The sequence below is a fragment of the Oryzias melastigma genome, linkage group LG1 (genome assembly GCF_002922805.2).
Source record: "Oryzias melastigma strain HK-1 linkage group LG1, ASM292280v2, whole genome shotgun sequence".
NCBI classification, from domain to species: Eukaryota; Metazoa; Chordata; class Actinopteri; order Beloniformes; family Adrianichthyidae; genus Oryzias; species Oryzias melastigma.
The window spans coordinates 6,148,805-6,156,727 of NC_050512.1; positions in this window are offsets into that span (position 1 = coordinate 6,148,805).

The window sequence follows — 7,923 nt, forward strand, 5'->3', positions numbered from 1 at the left end:
CTCCCCCTCTGTGACCCCCTCCGTCCCTGACAGAATAATGCTGACCTTTCACCTTTGATCTTTTGATTTAAAAATGTTTGCAGCAATGTCAAGATTAGATCTGACAAGCTGCAGTTGTGCTCCGAGCTCAAGTACAAAGTGATGAATGAAGGTTTTGTTGCTTTGCTATAGAAAGCATGTCTATTACTTTGGATAATCCTTTGATGAAAATTATGTTTTTGGTATTTTTAGGGTATTCTTGTAGCATTTTTTCCCGATGAAGCACATATATAAAGAAAATTGAGATTAAAATAGCATTTCTGAGTATTTCTTTATTCAAATTGTTGTGAATCAGGAACAGACAAAAAAATGCAATTTGAAAAAGCTTTTTAGCAGTGATGTAGGTGCTACAGTCAGTGGGCCACAAGCTTCCTGCTCTCCTCTATTCTGATACACCCGCTTGTAGACAAATAGATCCATGTCTTTCTTTGTTTTCCTCTTCTGAGCTGGGATCTGGCTCAAAACTTTATGGCTTTGAAATTGGTGGCCATTTTTTGCTGCACCGGTAATGTTAGGTAGGGATTGTGAGCGATGATGGGAAATGAGGGCAGGCTTACAACCCCCAACTCATAGGAAAGTTTGAACTCCTGCCCTACTGATAAGACTATGTTCTAGAAAACAACACGTTTTTTTTTCTATTTCGGCTAGAAACCACATAATTTAAAGACGACTAGGAATCCTTTAAAAACTGCTGTCTAATGGAGAAACTGAAGAGCATTGCTGTTTGCTGCTTGAGCATTTCTGTTTAATCAAAGTTAGTGGTTATTCAAATTTAGCACTTCCTAAAAAACCCAGAAAAACTTAATAACGCGTAAAGCACTTTCTATTGCGGCTGCACAATAAATTGACAATTTGTAGTCATTGCAAAATCAGCCTGTATGGTATCACAAAAGCGACGTAAACTGCGATAAATGGTTGCACACATGCAAAAAAAAATCTAATTCCAACTTGAATTAATTAAGGAATCAAATACAGTCCTTTACACTTATGACTAACCAGATGGAACTCTTCACATCTTTGACAAATTGGATAGAGCCCTTTTTTGGAGTATAAATTAAAGTCCCACTCCAGCAATATATTTTTTTCTATTGTAAAATCGTTCCCAGGGATCTTTTAATTTTGATTATGATGTTTTTGTGACAAAATCAAAAAGCCTTTGTCGTTTTTGAAGACATAGTTTACGCACAGTGGCAGTTCATTAGAAATACAATTCTAGTTTGTGGGTGGGACTGTTGACACAGATCAACCCGCCCATTCCTCTCCCCATTGTTGAGAGCTCTGTGTATAGGCTCACCACTAGTTTATATCCTCAAGCTAATATTAGCGGCGCAAAAATAGCAACGAGCAATATCGGATCAATCCAGACGTACAGTTATGAGCCAGAATCGCAATTCACTACATCACGAATGTTGAACGCTCATCATGTCTCGCACACCTAATCGTGAGCGGGCCAGGGTGTACGCAGAGGGAGAACAGTAGCTGCGTCATTCGTCTCAGCTTTTTCAAGCATCGGGTTTTCTGATCCAATGCAATTTCAATTAAGAAATTCTCAGAAACACAGTTTTGACTGTAAACTATTTTATATGTGTACTCTATTATTACAAAAATGCTACAAGAACATGTTCAAAACACAAAAAAGACTATTTACGTCAGAGTGGGTCTTTAAGTTGTTTACTTCTATTTAAAAAAAAAAAACATTGCAGAGAAATAGAAATGAATAATTCGTTTATTTTTATCTTGCCATTTGTTCATCTACCTCAAGTTTTTATTGCAAAATTGATCTCTACACTGCACAAACAAGCTCCACAGAAATAAGTAAAAAATTCCTGAAAAAAAATCTTTAAATAAACAAAATAAATCTTCCAATATGGGAAGAAAATTTGTCTTACCAAGAATTCTTATTTTGAAGAAACTAATTCTAGTTGCTAAAACATGTTTTCTCAAACTAAGTTGATCTTGCTATTGAAAAACGTTCTTGATAAGATTATTTATCTTGCAAGACAGAAAATAAGACAATTTTATGTCCTTTATTCAGTTTTTGCAATGTAATATCACAAGTTTTTCTCATCTTACAGCCCTAATTTTCAAACAAGAGCTGCTCAGACTTTGGTCCATCACTGAGTTCAAGTTTTAATCCAGCAATAACAGTAGATCTCATTTTAATATATATGTATAAAAAATGTTCTGAATGTTGCTAATAGTGCATCTAAACAATTAGTTTTTCTGGGACGTTGCTGAAGTCTAAAATAGATAAAAATTGACTTGGTTGAAGGAGTACAGTCAGTTCCCAGAGTGAACACTCCAATTCTCTCATCAGGTATATTACCAACTCTTATTGCATTCATGTGTTGGCAAAAATAACTAAGACTGCCTTTCTATAGATATGTAGGAAGTTGATGTATTGCGGAGGTTTTTATTTATTTATTAAAACCGCAAGAACCCAGCAATTATATGAATAGGACGCTACAGTCGACACCAGTGATCTAAAAAAGATGTGACAAGATAAATGAAGAAGCACAGCCAAACAAAAACTAACCTATTTTGTTACTGCCCTCATCTGGCCATTTCTTAGAATTGCATTGAAAGTTGTGCATCTGTTTGTGTGCAGCATCTAAAGTCAGATTATTTTTACTGCCACAAATAAAAATAAAATATGAATTAATTTTGATCTTAAGCTTAGCATGTGGGGGCTTAGCTGCATTATCACAGCCACATGCTGCTGGATTGTTGGTGTATTTTCACAGAGAAACATCTGTCTTAATTTCTCCAACTGCTTCAGTTTGATTGCACCCGCCTCAGAGGCAATCAGCTGCTTATTACCCCCCACACCACCACCCAGCCTTCAACAAGAAACGCCAAGGTTGTGAGCATTTTTTCCCCTACCTTAATTCATCATGCATATCTAAATCCGAAATGATGAAAAGCTGCGAACTTAATTAGAATCTCGCTGAATGCCTGAATAATAAATGGATCTTAATTTACTGCTCATTTGTCATTCAGTAAGTGAAGATAATTTTCGATTTTTATTATTTTAAGAGCGCTTCATTTACATGCAGATTTAAGAGAGGGTGGGGTGTGGGGGGGCACATTCAAATGTAAAACGATATTGTCATTAAAGCTGGCCTTTTCCTCCTTTTGTGCACAAGCGAACACGCACATACTCATACAAATGTGCAGAGGGCCATCTGTCTTCACTCACGCTGCCCATCAGATAAACCCATTGACCACCGTCCAGGAGATTTGTGGCAAGATGCATCAAACTAGCAACACCTCTGCTGTACGTGATGATTACAATTTCATAGTATAATAAAATTCTATTTGTCACCCACTTAGTGATAAATCCCTTTTACCAGGAATGAATGATTTATGAATGCTGGTGTGGCTGATGTCACAGTCTGCTTTTGTTGCCTTTTGAGATTTTACTCATTAGACTGAATAATAACTGTCACTAATTCAAGCTGTTCTCCAATGGCTTTTTGAATAGAAAGAGAGGGAGAGAGTGTGAGTGAGGCAGCAATAGAGAGGAGAGAGGCCTGAGAGATTAACTCCAGTGAGCTCACTCTGAGAGGCCCAAGAATGGCTGAATATTGTTCTGGCGGTGGGGAGATGGGGGAGTGCGAAGGGGAACAGGGGGAAGGAGAAAAAAAGTCCCTATGCCACCAGAGAAATGAACTTGATGCTCTCAGGGGGGGAGCAGGGGGAGGAGGATCGCCGTTTCTTGCCTCTGACAATCAAAATTAGATTGGCCGGCACTGTGTCAACACTCGCCTCAGTTAAGGCATGACAGGAGGTGGACACCCCCCCTTTCCCTCCAGACCCCCCCCCCCTCCTCGTGGCTGCTTGAGAGTTTGCCATGTGAACTATGGAGACCCCACAGGGCCTTTTACTGACTGCGATTCGGAGAAATACCCTTTTATTGTACTGTAAGCGTTGACATCTTGAGTTCTTCATTCCGGGGCGATGGTTGGAAATTAAATCAACGGGAAAAATAGCAGTCCTGGAGGGGGGTTCTGCGGGACTGCAGCAACGAGTTTCGTCTGTGCTTCCAAACAGAGGGCATTCGCTGCAGGACGCACAGTCTTTAGGGTTCTATAGATTCTCAGAAATGTACTAACGGGGACAAAGAAGGAAGCAGAACACACGGATAATAACTGAATTAGAAAGTCACATGTTAAGCTAAAATAAAGACTGTTATGTAAGACCTTAAAACACCTTTATTTTTTACCCAAAAATATGTAAAAAACAGATAAAGATGTAAAAACAGGCCCCTGTGAAATAAGTCTAAAATTCTTGTCAGATTTTCTTTAAACTCACAAAATAATTTGCCAAAAATGGTCTAAAATCTCATTTTAAGAAAGCAAATATAAATCAAACTTAGATTATTTTGTTACTGAAAAACCTTCTTGATACAGCTATTTTCTTGTAATTTCTTGAAGCAAATAATCAGTTTACTTTCTTAAACTTCATTTTTTGCGGTTTAGCTATAAACAAAGTGGGATAAAATGACTTCTCTCAGAGTGTTTGAAGCATGAAGCCCTTCCCAAACAAACATCGGCTTTTCCTCTGTTTGTGTTTTCACCAACATCAAGTGAAAGGGGAAGTTAGGACCGAGCTGATCCCGGGTTGTGTTTTTGGATGTTTGATCAGTGACCTGGATTATTTCAGCGTATCCAGCGTTACCACACTGAAGAGGGAGAGCAGCTGTGTCCTCACACGACCCTGCTGTTTTTGTCCCATCATCCCAAAAAAGTTGTTTCAAAACAGACCGAGAGAGCAACTCGTGTTTCTCACCGCAGCTCAAAAGCAAATGGATATTTTATTTCTCTTATTTTATCTCAATTTTTTTTAATTGTTATTGACAGCTCCACAACTGACATTGTGTCATTGTTCAGAAAATAATCCTAAAATATGTTTTTTTATAAAAAAAAAAAAAAAAAAAAACTTGAGTCAGCAGAACAAGTGATTGTTTTTCCCTTTCAAGTTAGTTCCTTTTGCAGCCAAAAAAAGAGACGTCGGACTGATTTTCATGTCATCGCTCACAGCCGAGAGTCACAGGAAAAGTCAGAGGAATGTGCTGATTGTTGTTCATCATCAGAGGTGGAGCTGTTATTGAAATGTTTTGTGAGTGTTAGTGATATCAGTAAATTAAAAAAAAGTAGTTTTTACTGTTGTGGATGTGGATTTTTTTCAGCATCTCTTTTGATTACATTTGATATTTACAGCTTGGAGAAGAGTCTTGACCTTTTAAATAGTTTTCTCTTCAAAGTAACATTGATCATTTGGTTTTTGTTAATGTCTTTGCAGATATATGACTATGTTTCTACAAAAAATAAAAAAACAGATGGGGAAAAGTATTAGATATGTCTAAAATTCTTTCTACCCCCTCAGACACGATAAAACACTTATGTTCATTGGCAGTCGACTCATTTTGGCCTCAAATTTGTTATAAATAAAATATAAAGTGAATAAATAAAGTTGTGTTTACTAAAGTCCTACAGTGTTTAGTATCGTTAAGGGATTTGTTATAAACCAAAATTGTGTTTCATAAATTCAGCTTAACAACTAATAAATCAACACAATTTTGTTTTTTTAAATATATGATCAATATTGTCAACATAATGCTGAGTAAATGCAACATAAAGATTAATAAATTCTATGCAATAATGTTGAGTATATTAAACATAAAAGCGCTATGTAAATTTAACCCTGTAAATCCCACATCAAATAATTGACAGAAAATTAATTTTTTTGGATATTTAGATGTTTTTTTAATCACTTTTTAAAATAATAAAAAAAAAAATCATTATCATTTTACAATGAGATATACAGTCGATTGTATGAATTAGAATTTGTTGGGTGATTTGATGAGTTTTTTCCTCACAAGGTTAGTCTAAGATGTAAAAATATTTACATGAGAGTTCAGAAAAAAAAAGTATGACGGAATATTTGGGCCAGGCAGTTTATGAACAAAAATTGCTTTTTAATTTGGAACTTTAAAACTCGTAAATTTACGAGAAAAAAAAAACACTTAATATTTCTTTTTTTTTGGTAGGTAGCCCTAACACTTCGCTGTAAAAAAAACTTGATCCCTACATATTTAATACAGTGTAATTGTATTATTAAGAATTAATTATCAACTAGTTCTGTATTTTTTAATGTAGAAAGTAGTAATGTCAAGAAATGAAAAACAATAGACAAGTTACTCTCACTAAAAAGTTTTGAATATTAGCAAAATGTTTTTTTGCCAAAGATTTCATGGAAGCAGCCATTTTGAAATAAGAAGGAAAGGCCCCTCTACTGCCGCTAGTGGAATGATAATGAACTACAGGGCAAAATACTTGGATACAATGGGTTTCTAAAGAAAATTTTGGATAATGCTAATGAGATAGGGGTCTCAGAAAAGCATTTATCAAATATGATACAAATGGTTGTAAAGGCTTAACATTACTGTATAAAGTGGATGGTTTGTTGAATTTGAGTCAATCGGTCTTCAAATAAAAAAAGATAGTTTTGTGGAATTTATTACTTTTTTTATAGATCTTATTTTCCATTTTTTGAGTGCTAGGATTTTCAATATTAACCCTAGAGCATTTTCGCCGGGTGATTTTCCTCCGAACAAAAGTATTTCCATGATTTCCAATATATTACATTTTTCTGAGTGTCGTCCCTGGGTTAAATGATACATGTCCCAGGAATGGGTGAACCAAAGAACAAGTCTCCAGTAACATTCTTATTTTTTTTAGGATTCTTTTTGTTCTCAAATTCCTATTTTTTCTATCATTTTCAAATATGTTTTTAGGATCTTCCTGTGCTTATATTTTTCATTTTCTTACATAAACTACAGTTGAAAATAAAAGAAAGTTACTCTAATTTATCGTGTGTTGTCATATTTTGATCTATTTTTTATGACAAATACTTTTTATTGGGTATATTATATCAGGTAAAAAATACCCAGAAAAAGTGATGGAAAATCTCCCTGTGACTTCTTGATGTGACCACACAAATGTGAACAGTGGCTCATTTGACCGCAGTTATAAAGGACTCTAAATCAATGAAAGTTCAGTCCATGAAGCTCTTCACTTCCTCGTCCGAGCTGACATCCAGTTCATAACAATACGGCTGCATTTTTGTGAAGCAGCAGTGATGATTTACGCTAGCGAGACACAGAGCTACCATAATAAGACAGGGGAGGGTCTGAGACGGAGCAGCTTCGGTCAGCTCCAAAAGCCACGCCCCCTCAGAGGAGATTTTGCTGACGCAGGCTTCAGATCAACATAAAAATGTCTTTTTAAGAAATTTAGGTTGTGTGATTTTGGTTAAAAACTTCATAATCATAATTAAAACACTACTGAGAACGTTTTTTTATTTAAAAAATTGTCATAGGGGTAGTTTAAAGCGTGTGAGCTGAATTTTATGTGTGAAATTCTCTTTTTACTCTGTTGAAAGTTCTTTATTATGTTGTTCTGAACATTGCTGGAATTTATATATATTCCTCTTTGCTATTAATACTATTTATCTTTGATCTAATGTAATATTAGTTTTTACGTGTTTAAATAAAATTCATTTATTATTATTATTATTTTTTGCTATCTTTAAAGTTTTGCTTTGTCTTTAAAAATAGTTCCTTTTGTTGCACCCATATTATTTTCAAAGGTTATTTTTGTGCGCACAGCATTTATGCATATACAATCCTCCATAATATGCTGATGTTGCAAAAAGCTAAAAACTACTCACTGCATTGAAATGATGCAAGCACAAAGCTGAGTTTCACTGAAAAATACTGCTGATTCTTCCAGCTGGGGCCTGTTTGCATCAAAAGAAAATCCCTCAGCATATGGCTTGTTCATTTTGTTACCATTCTGACTTTTAGCTGTTGGGTGGTAC